This window comes from Lygodium microphyllum, chromosome 13, assembly GCF_053477565.2.
Source record: "Lygodium microphyllum isolate KBCC chromosome 13, Lygodium_microphyllum_v1.1.10, whole genome shotgun sequence".
Classification (NCBI taxonomy): Eukaryota; Viridiplantae; Streptophyta; class Polypodiopsida; order Schizaeales; family Lygodiaceae; genus Lygodium; species Lygodium microphyllum.
This window is the reverse complement of record NC_141147.1, coordinates 155350451-155363611: the sequence shown is the minus strand read 5'-3', so window position 1 is coordinate 155363611 and position 13161 is coordinate 155350451.

Here is a 13161-nt window from a genome sequence, read left to right as displayed (position 1 = left end):
ACGACCATGCTGCACTATATATTTTGTATTGTACATTGAAACACTTAATTAGTTGTCGCATATAAAATATAGATACGACAAACCCTAAACACGTCATCACCTTTGGACTACATCCCCTCGAGAATTCCCACTCCTCGGTTGAGACCTCTACCCCTTCGCAAGACGTTGCAGTCAAAGCTCCATGCAACCATCGCGTTGACATAAACCGCAGCATCTCCTCCATGCCCTCGGGATATCGAATCGGTCGATGGTGCGTACTACGTCAAAATTCAGATCGTGCTTCCTCTTAATTTTTCCTAGCTTGCTGTTACCTAGCGAGCCATGTCTCCATAGAGGCATGGTGCAACATACAAAAGCGATTCACTTTCTCCTCCATTGCAGCATCCATTCTTTTTTCTACCCCATTTCCAACCACCACATCTCCGGTCAATCTATTATCGTCCTTCAGTATCATAGCATACTGTTATCTGAATCCACCGTTGGTAGCCATTGTGAAATATGCACTAGCGCCTCAGACACCAACCAAACTTCACCATGCTACCTTCTAGCCGAGCTCGTTGTTGCACAAAGCCTTTCAGGGTTTTCATGAAGCACTCGAAGAAGAACATCCATCGCATATGGATAGGTCCAACAATCTCCACTTCATCTACAAGATGCACAAGAAGGTGGATTTGTATCGTGAGCATGCTAGTAGGCAGGTATTTCTCAAAGAGATAGACCGTCTCCACTGCTCCCCGCCTTGCGAATTCAATAGAGGACATCTTAATCTCCTTCTGAAGATCCATTGCACTAAAGTCGACAACCTGTAAATTTCCCCGTGTATTTTTGGAGTAAGGCATCTTGCAATCGTGATTGGTAGTACAAATTGCCACAAATGAGAAAGCATTATGAACAATGACTACACTCCAAATAGCAAAATACGCAGGCCACTTACAATCCATTCGTAGTACAAACTTGACATATCTTATGCCAATCATGGGATTTTAGCCCTGATAATTGGTCGTCTTTAGAAAATGCAGACCTGAGAGAATGCATCATACTTGTCGGAGTGCGGATACACTTGACTATTTGCTTCACAATGTGCTCTTCTTTAGTGGACAAAATCCAAGGAGCACGAGGTAGCTGCAAGTGGCCATCAACACTCCAAAGCGCCTCCATCTTGCCTACCTCCTTCAAATCCATTCATGCCCCTATAGTGTCTCTCTTTCCTGTGATGTGGTCCCATAGCAAGCTACCCACGTTCTTGAAAATATGCATGGGATCCAACAAGTGGTTGATCTATAAGTGGGTCCAATATGGCAACTCGTAGAAGATTGAGAACTATCGCATTCCATTTGGATGTGACTCCGTGTGGACCATTTTCAGCTCGTACTAGCTTTGGGCATTCATACGTGTTGGAGGTCATCCAAAAAAATCTTCCCTGAGTTCATGACCCTTTGGCAAGAAAGTGGCATGTCCTTGATATACCATCTTCTTTATGGTTCATGACCTTCGAGAGTCTAACTGTGGCCCACACAATGGACATGCATGATAACCTGAGATAACCAGACGTGTCCCAACACCTCTATCCAGTGAATACAAACTTGAACGAGCTATGATAGATATTGTTGGGGTAAAGGTGTCTCTGCCGTACCACCTCGCGTATTACTACACTGACAGTACCCGCCATTGCGCACTGCAGGTGGCGGGCGCTCGTCACCGTCACACTTATTCTTTATTCTTTCAGTTGACTAGTGAATAAAGGAAGGTCCGGTCACACATTGTGACTGTTGGAGTTCCCATTTGTCTCTCTCTCTCTTTTCTTGCTCTTGCTCTGCGGCATAGCTTATGCATGGTCTTTCGATCCTCTCATTCCTTTCAATTGGTATCAAGCGAATCTGCCCCAGTGAGAGAGAAAAGAAAAAAAAGACAGTACAAATGTACATAGGTACAAGGGATGAGGAAATACAACATCTCATCCAATGCCCATCAATCTCCTAAGGAAGGCAAAGCACTCAGTAGTGAGGCTTTTTGTGAGCAGATCTGTAGGATTGACGTCAGTGGAGATCTTGACAAGGTCAACAAACCTGTCTTCTACGACACCCCGAATAAAGTGATATCTCACCTCAATATGTTTCGTCTTCGCATGGAAGACCGGATTCTTAGCCAACTGAATGGCACTCATAGAATCCGAATGCAATGTAGGAACAGCATCAATCCCAAGGTCAGAAATAAGACGGCCTAGCCAAATAGCCTCCTTGCAAGCCTCAATGGCTGCAACATACTCGGCCTCAGTGGTAGACAAAGCCGTATACTTTTGCACCCTGGACATCCAAGAAACAGCTCCTCCAGCATAAATGAACACATAGCCAAAAGTGGACTTCCTACTATCTCCATGTCCTGCATAGTCGGAGTCAGTGTAACCCACAACCCCTGTATCCTGGCTACCATAGCATATAGACATATCTGCAGTGCCCTTCAGGTACCTCATGATACCTTTCACGGCATCCTTATGCTTCTTGCCAGGTGTAGCCATATAATGTGCCACAACACCCAACTCCATGCGCAATATCTGGACGAGTGGCTATCATGGCATACATGAGATTGCCCACTGCTGATGCATAAGGGATCTTGGCCATCTCGGCCCTCTGCTCATCTATCTGCAGATAATCGGCCTGTGAAACCCTCACATAAGAAGGCAAAGGACAGCCCGCAGGCTTTACGCCCTGCATGCGGAAGTGCTCAAGGACTTTATGGATGTACTCCCGCTGTGAGAGATACAAAAGCCCCTGATGCCTATCATGCTTAATGCGTATCCCAAGAATATGTGAAGCCTGTCCCAGATCCTTCATCTCAAAGCTCTTCTTGAGCTTAGCTTTCAGAGCATCAAGCTTTGCATGAGCTTTCCCTGCTATCAGTATATCATCAACATAGAGAACCAAAATCAGTAAACTGCCATCACGGGCTTTCTTCGTGTAAAGATACGGATCCATAGCACTCCTGCTGTAGCCCTGTGACTGCATAAAGGCATCAAACTTATGATACCATTCCCTAGGTGCCTGCTTCAAGCCATAAAGACTCTTCTTCAATTTGCACACTAGGTGCTCCCTGCCATGTTCTACAAAGCCCTTAGGCTGCTCCATATAGATCTCTCATGCAAATCCCCATGCAAGAATGCAATCTTAACATCCATCTGATAAAGATCCAAGTCAAGTTGCACGACCAAGGACAAGACCAAGCGTAGGGTAGTCATCTTGACAATAGGAGAGAAGACCTCATCAAAGTCAACTCCATGCTCCTACTTAAAACCCTTAGCTACAAGTCTAGCCTTAAAGGCCGGCTTGGGGTGCCTAGGGGTACTTTTCAACTTGTACACCCATTTGCATGGCAAAGCCTTTTTTCCCTTAGGCAAGGCAACAAGATCCCAAGTCATATTCCTATGCAAGGAGTCCATCTCAGACTGCATAGCCCTCTCCCAAGAGTGACTGTCACCCCTGCGCATAGCCTCATCATAGGTGAGAGGCTCTCCTGCATCCGTCAACAAGACATACTGCATAGAGGGCTCATAGCGATTAGGTGGACGTCTATTTCTAGTAGACAGTTTCACCGCAGGCTCTGCTACCTGCCCAACTGCCTGTCCAACACCCTGGCCCTGTGTAGGAACTACTGCAGGCTGTACTATTGGCTGTGTTGGAGCCCGAGGCTCCTCATAAAAGATCACTCTGCAGATCTCAACCACCTTCTCAGGCTGCTTATGCATTTTGTGTTCATGGAAAACTACATCATGGCTGCGTACTATTTTCCACGCTTGCGGATCCCATAGGCGATAGCCCATCTCTCCTAAATCACCATAGCCAAGAAAGATGCATTTAACGCTCTTTGGATCCAACTTACTCCTCTTGTCCTTGGGCACATGGCAGAATGTCTCACGTCCAAAGACACGGAGATGTGCATAAGAGGGTGGCTTACCAGCCCAAACTTCCTCTGCAACATGGAAATCCAAACCACTAGAAGGTGATCGGTTTATGACATGCACTGCCATACTAATTGCCTCAGCCCAAAAGCTCTGTGGTAGGCCTGCATGGCTAAGCATAGAGCATACACGGTCCTGAATAGTCCTGTTCACGCGCTCAGCCAAACCATTCTGGGGTGGGGTGTAAGGGGCGGTCAACAGACGCTTAATACCCCTGTCATCACACAATTGCTCAAAAGCACGTGAGACATATTCTCCCCCATTGTCAGTCCTAAGGCATTTCAGCCTATACCCAATCTGGTTCTCAACAAGAGCAAGCCAATGCTGAAAGACTACCAAGACATCAGACTTCTACTTTATGGGATAAGCCCACACTTTCCTAGAAAAATCGTCAATGAAGGTAACAAAGTACTTCGCGCCACCCATAGACATATAAGGCATGGGCCCACAAACATCGGAATGCACCAAAGCCAAGGGCTCGCTGATGCGTGGCCTACCTGATTTCTTATGCGTAGACCTATTCTGCTTACCATAAAGATAATGATCACACGAGTCAAAACATGCATAGTCTAAAGGCGGAAGATAATGCAAACCAGAAAGCATTTTCATTCCCTTCAAAGAAATATGCCCCAAACGGGCATGTCAAAGTGATACATGTGGGATAGAACCCACTGACAAAACATGATCAATTGTAGGACCATCCAGTACAAGAGGATAGAGGCTGCCAGCCTTGGCACCTCTGGCTAGTTCAAGTCTGCCTCTGATAATATTCTAGGTAGAGTCTCCAAAACCAATGTGAAACTCTGCATCATCCAACTGACCTGCAGACATAAAGCTGCATGTAAGCGCAAGTACATGAAGTACATCCCTGAGCACAAAAGAACTGCCAGTGGAAAATTGCAACTGTATGTCACCACTGCCCACAATAGCCAAAGACCTGTCATCTCCAAGCCTGATTGACCCTGATACAGTGCGGTAGGAGTGGAACCACTCACGATAAGGCATCACATGAAAAGACACGCCTGAATCCAAAAGCCAACACTGTACATATATGCTAGGAGTCTCAGTCAACTATGAGCTGTCAGATGAACTAGCTGCCAAGATAAACTCATCACTGTCAAATGGCTCCTCAGTCTACGTAACATTGATCTCTTCGATCTTTACACTGGACTTTGCAGGTACAATACTGCGATTAGAAGACTTTTCTTGCACTTTATCATTCCCCTTGTCCTTGCACTTCTCATTGCGTAACTCATGACACTGTGGTCTGATATGGCCCTTTTTCCCACAATGATGGCAAGTGACATTAGCGTTGCGCCCACGCGACTTACTATGCGACTTTCCACAAGATTTGGACCGACCCTTCTGAGAGTCATGGCCACGGCCATTCCCAAGGTCATTCCTGTCATTCCTGCCTCTAACTGTCAAAGCATGAGAAACACGAGAGGCATCCAAGTTCTTCTTGTTGATCTCTTCCTGTAGAAGAGCACTCTCTACATCAGACAATTTCAGCTCAGTAGTAGCAGGAGCACACAAGGCAGTACGAAAGACATCCCACGACTCTCCAAGAGTCAGCGAAAAGAGTGGGGTCACCTCATCGGGAAATGTGATACCCTGCGATGTCAGATTCTTCAAGATCACATGGAACTGGCTCAAATGAGCAGACATCGTCGCATTCTCCTTCATGCGCAGATCCATGAGCTGCTTGAAATATCATATTAGAGAATTTGGGAATCTCCCAAGTTCCACTTACAAATAAGGAAGGAGTAAAGATTTGACCAAGTGGCTAAATCTTAATCCCATATTTGAGAGTGAGACTTGGGGGAATTGCTTATATAGTACCCAGGAAAATTTTCACTGTCAAGTAAGGGGATAAGATTTGACTATGTGTCCAAATATTAATCACATTAGGAATTCCCAAACTTTATGAAAATTTTCAAATTCTTGAATATGTGGTTTTGAGCCAATACATCAGACTAGCCGAGCTCTTTTTATCATAAAGATTCTTGATCTTTTCCCATAACTACCATGCGGTCTGTGTCTCATCCACTACATTGTAATGAACCTGCTCAGTCAGAGAGAGTATGATTGTGGACTTACAGTATGCATCCAAGTCAAATCAGTCATCATTGCTCATACCTGTAGGCTACTGCCCGCTCAATCAAAGTGGCTTTACATGGTTCTTTTGCACCAAGACCTACCAAATTTGGCTCTTCCAATAGCCATAGTTGGTACCATCCCACTTCATGATATTAAATATGGCATTACCAGTCGAAGACGAAGCCATAATGCAGGCTGTAAATGCAGAGACAGTTCAAAACTGCTTCCTGTTTTCTGCTGTAAACAGCCAAAAAACCACTAAATCCAAGGCAAAATGACTGGGAAACTGACTGAGAAGCTGCTGTCCACCAAGTACGAGGTACAGTACATCAAATCAGGACATTTCAGCATGAAAAATACAGCTCAATCCACCAATAAATACTTGCTTTAATAAATTGCAGACCTGTAATAATGAGAGCAAACTGTCCCAAAACTGGATCCAAAGTCAACTAGACAGTGCTAGGTCCAAAGCCGGCATGAAAAAGACAAAGCAAAGCCAAATGACAGTGAAAATACATGAGCTTAACACCGAGACATGTCAAATAGCATCTGCCAGTAGGAGGCACACCCCCAGACAATCTAGGCAAGATGTACCTGCAACTGCCAAAACCTGACACAAATAGGTGTCTGCCCAAAATGAAAGCGGATCCAAAGCAAGAGACTCATCTCATAAGCAATCCGGAGACCAAGATATACATCAATGCAACATCCAATGGTCGGAGGGTAATCCCAAAGTCTCAAAAAACATCTGCTCAAAGTCGTAAGCTGCTCCAAGACATGAAAACACTATGCTCCCAACCACTGGCACAAATGGCGTACAGGCAAGCTAAAGAGCTCAAACAACCCAAGACAAAGTACCAGTGACAAGTGACCAAGTCAATGCGTCAGACGCATCCAAGAGAGCATGACATACATGAAGCAACTGTTGTAGCAACCACTGAGCAAGACATAATCCCAATGGCAAGATCTCTGTCAAGTCAATACTTCCAGTAGCAACCCAAATTCAATATCCCTGTGAGTTGGAAGTGCTCAAAACATCCAAATCGAAGCTCCAAAATATCTGTCAAGCATGGATGAACTAAGAGGCATCAACCATGGACCAAATCATGTAATGCATAGAGCTTATCCGTCAAGTACAGACAATAGGCATAAGCGGCCCAAATGCTAGTCAAGTCGATCAAACTGCCAATGACAAACCAATAACAATGGAGCAAATGCGATGCTCAAAAGCATTCCGGAATCACGATCATGAGTTCAAAGTCGATCCCCAAAGTGTAATACATCATGGCATAACCCATAGCATACATTCAGTATCGATAGAGAAGCAATACATGTGACAAATGAGCTTCAGCCCGCTCATGTACAGCAGCTCTAAACAGTCCACAATTGTCAATTTCTAGTCCAACAACAATGCCAAATCATGGGCAAATCAAATGCATACATTCCCAAGACATTCGGGCATCAAGTAGGCCGCATACGGGCATCAAATATCACAATTGGAATGGAGTGTAAGCAACAAATGCTAATGCCAATGTTGCTGCCTTGTTTTCAGCCTGTTATGAGAGTTCATGACAGTCCCAAATTTGAAGAAACCAGCCCTGAATGATCAAGACCAATGCCCAAAGCTTGAATGACATCAAACATGAAGTCTAATAGCCCTCTTGATCAAGGTAGAGAGCAAGAAGCAATGGCCAAGTGTGGAGCTGAAGTAGACGAGTACTAACAGTCTGGAAAAATGGTGCAATCTACCCTATTGGTGTTGAACTTGCTGTTGCTCCACGTGGGCTGAAATGGGGTGATGGGGGCCTCAAGAAGGGCCTATCAAAGGCCTATGACAAGCCTCTTTGAGCCTTGATAGGTGTAAGGCATAATATGAGGGGAATAAGCTTCAAGGGTTTGAGCTATGGTGGAGAGCAAGAGCAAGAAAAGAGAGAGAGAGACAAATGGGAACTCCAACAGTCACAATGTGTGATCGGGTCTTCCTTTATTCACTAGTCACTGAAAGAATAAAGAATAAGTGTGACGGTGACGGGCGCTCGCCACCTGCAGTGTGCAGTGACGGGTACTGTCAGTGTAGTAATACACGGGGTGGCACGGCGGAGGCGCTTTACCCCAATAGATATTACCAATGAGAATGGAAGCCTACTTACTTGAGCACTCTCCGAATCTCAGAAAGTCATGCATCGCCCACATGAGAGTGGCTCGAATATTGGCGGACCGTCGACTATCGCCCTTGCTCATATCTTGCATAGTGACTCTCTCCTCCCACAAAATCTTAAGCTCATTGACTAATGAATGAAGATACACGTCCATATTTTTGACTTTGTAGCGGTCGGGAACGAGTAAGCTAAGGATGAGATGTCCTTTCTTCATAGAAAGCCATGGATATATTGTAGTTGACAAGGACTATAGGCCACACATTGTAAGAAGTTGAGCATAGACCGAATGGGTTCACGCCATCCATTGCAAAACAGAGCCGAAGATTCCTTGGCTATCGGGCAAAGCCTGGAAAGGTAGAGTCAATGTGGCTCCATGCGCGTGAATCCGCTGATATTTGTTGGACTCCATCTGTGGACCTATTCTGCGCATGCCACGTTGTCAAGCTCGCCATGCTGGACATACTACTACTACTACTACCACCACTACAAACAAGAAAAGAAGAAAAAACTACTACTACTATCACAACAACAACAACAACAACAAATAATAAAACTAGACTGTCAAAAATCACGTGGTGGGGGGGCTTGCTTGAGCTACTGCGCCAAACACACACTGTATACACAAGAGGAAGCTCACTCAAGAACACAAGAAGAGAGATGGAGGCCAAAACGTTTTCTTGCTGGTTTCTTCTTCTTCCTTCACACACTATACAATGTACATAAAGTATAGATAAGATACAATATAAAGGAAAGTGGCCTTCTAAGTCAAACAGTGCATAACGGATTACATTAATCGATTGTCACTATATCTTTGCCAGATGTAGGTAGGTGTAACAAACTAAATATAATAAGTGATAAGTTAGTGGCTATGTGAGTATCATAATGACCACCAACGTGCTAAGTGTAGACGTGCGGACCCATCTAGCTAGGCGGTCCATCATCAATGTCCGCACATGTTGAGCTTGCCATTTCAACACTCCCCCTCAAGCTCAACTCTATCTCTGCAACTCCAAGTAAGCTTCGGAACTTTTGAAGCTTCTCTCCACCCAATGCATTTGTGAAAATGTCAGCTATCTGATCTTGTATGCTGACATATACCAAGTCAATCTCTCTTGCAAGTACCTTCTCTCTCATAAAGTGGTAGTGCACCTCAATGTGTTTTGTCCTAGCATAGAACATTGGATTCCTAGCTAGCTGTATGCTGCTCATGTTGTCACAATGAATGACAACTGGACCATCTCCCTACACGTCCAAATCACCTAATAACTTTTGCAGCCATACCACCTCACATGCTGCCATAGCAACACCTCTATACTCAGCCTCTGTACTCGATAAAGAAACTGTAGGTTGCTTTTTGCTGCTCCATGTAACTGCTGCACTACCAAGGGAAAACATGAATCCACTTGTAGATCTTTTGTCTGACATGCTACCAGCCCAATCTGCATTTGTGTATCCAAATACTTGTACGTCCTTACCTGTCTCATAAAAAAGTTCATAATGTAAAGTGGACTTCACATACCTCAATATACGTCTAACTGCATCCAAATGAGGCTTTCTAGGCATATGCATAAACTGACTGACAAGGCCAACAACATAGCTCAAGTCTGGCCTTGTGATACTCATGTAAATCAAACTCCCTACTATCCTCCTAAACATAGTAGGGTCTTCTATCTCATCCCCAATGTCAGCACTCAACTTCACATCTTGCTCCAATGGTACTGAAAGAGGCTTACATGCTGTCATACCATACTTGGATAACATATCAAGCCATACTGCCTTTGGGATAGCCATATACCATCATCACATCTGATCACCTCAATACCAAGAAAGTATCTCAGCTCACCCAAATCTTTCATCTCAAACTTCTTCTTCAAGAAGTCCTTAACTTCAGCAATCCCATTGTCACTGTCACCTGTGATAATCAAGTCATCCACATAGATGACTATGATGACCAAACCTGCATCTCCCTTTCTCACATAAAGTGAGTGATCAGCATCAGAAATACAAAATCCAATATTGACAAGATACTCTCCAATCTTGTAAGACCATACTCTAGATGCTTGCTTCAACCTATAGAGTGCCTTCTTTAACCTGCACACATATGTGGGATGCTCTAAATCCTCATAACCTGCTGGCTACTCCATATACACTTCTTCTTGCAATTCACCATGCAAGAAAGCATTCTTAACATCCATTTGTTGCAAACTCCGACCTTTGGCTGCTGCCAGGGCAATCACACACCTAACATTGTCATCCCAGCAACTAGACTGAATGTCTCTTCATAATCTATGCCATATGTCTGAGCATAGCCTTTTGCAACCAGCCTAGCTTTGTACCTGCTAACTGAACCATCTACATTATTCTTGACTTTGTAAACCCACTTACAGCCAATAGCTTTCTTACCCTTAGGTAAGGGTACCAAATCCCAAGTCTTATTGGCTTCTAATGCAGCCATCTCCTCATCCATTGCTACATCCCAATGAGCATGACGAACAGTATCCTCAAAACAAGTGGGCTCAGTATCCTCAACTACTTTCACCATATGAGCATAATGGTGAGCTGCATAACCTTCAAAACCAAATCTTTTAACAGGGTACCTGACCCTGCTAGATCTGCGTACCACCGGATCACTCAATGGAGCCTTTACATTACTATGAGCTCTCTGTACACCTGGTGTCCTGACTGAAGGAATACCAAGCTCATCATCCAAGCTCTCCAAACCACTAGAATCTCCATCCAATCCCAAATGACTAGTAGATGCATCATTACCATCCAACACTTTCTTCTTTCCTTTGTCCTTCCCTGCAACACTTATAGATCCACCTGAAGATGTGGGGCTACTCCTTAGTTTGGGAGACTAAGGGCTCACTGTAGATGTAGTACCGGATGATGTTTTTGGTCCACTAAGACTCTGCGATTCTTGTTTATCTTTCTGCACATAGCTGTCCTGATCATTATCATCATCCAAAACATCACTAGTAGGTGTATACCAACTTCCCATCTCATTAAAGATAACATCTTTGCTCACTCTGAACTCACTTGTGATAGGGTTATAATAGTGATACCCTTTCTGCTCTAAAGAGTATCCAATAAAAACACATTTTTCTGCCTTTGGATCAAGCTTCTTCCATATCTCATCTGGCACATGAATGTATGCAACACATCCAAATACCTTCGAGTGCGATACATCAAGCTTATTGCCAGTAAAGCATTCTTCATGAGTCATCCCATAAACTGTAGCTGTGGGAGTTTTGTTCATAATGTAAACATCAGTATGGACAGCCTCAGACCAAAAATGTTTGGGCATATTCTTTTCAACCATTAATGCCCGTGCAACTTCTGCAATATGCATGTTTTTTCTTTCTATAACACCATTTTACTGTGGGGTATACTTGCAAGTAAATTGCCTCTTTATCCCATGAGTCCTCAAGAAGCCACTGAACTCATTAGAGAGGTACTCTCCCCCTCCATCTGATCTCAAGCACTTTACTTTTAAGCATGTTTCCATTTCAACAGTTGCCTTAAAAGATTTGAAGTGCTCAAACACATCACTTTTTTCCTTCATGAAGTATACCCATAAATTCCTTGAACAATCATCAATAAATGTGACAAAGTATTTGCTACCACCAAGAGATACATTCTGTGTAGGCCCTCAAACATCTGTATGTACTCCTTCAAGTATATTTCTGTGCACTTCTCTATCATGTGAGAAGGGTTGTCTCGCATGCTTACAAAACTGGCATACTTCACAGACTTTATGCAATTCTGCAACTCTAAAAGAAGGCAACCCTGTAACCAATCCTCTAGACTACATTAATTTCAGCATTTGCACATTTGCATGTCCAATATGTTTATGCCATATTTCAATATCTGCAACTACTCCTTTTCCTTTAGCATACATAGTAGCATCCATTGCAGGAATTCCAGCATCTAAAGTGAACATTCGGCCAACTCTACTTCCTTTTGCGACCAACCTGCACTTATCATTAAAGTCTTCTACAAAACAAACTTTTGCATTGAATCGAACCTGCAACCCCTGCTCTACCATTTGGCCAATAAATACTAGATTTTTTGTAATTGATGGCACATGTAATACATCTGTCAGACTCTTTGTCTGGCTATCATACAAGGACAAGGGAACCTTTCCAATGTGTAAATTTGGGTGGCATGTATCATCACACGTTTACACATAACCTAGATTTTGTAAGTCCTGCATCTCTCCAAACCATTCAACATGACTGGTCATATGATTAGATGCACCTGAATCGACATACCATACATCATCATGTGTTCTCTTTCCTATAACTACATTCATCATACATTGCATAACAAACAGATACTCATTTTTGTCTTCATTCTATCGTGAAGATGATGCATAGTTTCCTTATTGCAATTTACCACTGTGAATATCATCCTTCTTTGCATAGCAATGGGTTGCAATATGGCCTGTTTTGCCACAAGAATGGCAAACAATAGCAGAATTTCTAGAACCTCTATTCTGCCATCCACCTCTTCCTCTAGAGCTCCCCTTGCCTCTAAAGTTTTCTCTGCCTTCAGAAACCTGCATTTCACCAAACTGTTGATTGAACCTGTTTTGCTAGTTATCGCCAGCACGTCCCATACCACGGCCTCTCGAAGAGGATCTACCACGTTCCCTTCCTGAACTCGAGTAAAATGCTTGGACCTATTTACTATTTCTTTTAGATGAATCACCCTGCATATTGATCTCTTTAGTAATCATGAGAGAGATCAGCTCATCAAAATCTGGAAAGGGCTTCCGTACATATACTGAAGTAACAAATGATTCTTATGCCTTCTCATTGTTAAGGCCACTTAGAGTGGATGAAACCAAATCATCATCATCTGGCATTGCATCAATCGCTGCTAAAGCATCTACAATGCTCGTCACCTTCAATACATACTTATTGACATACATTTTCCCTTTCTTCA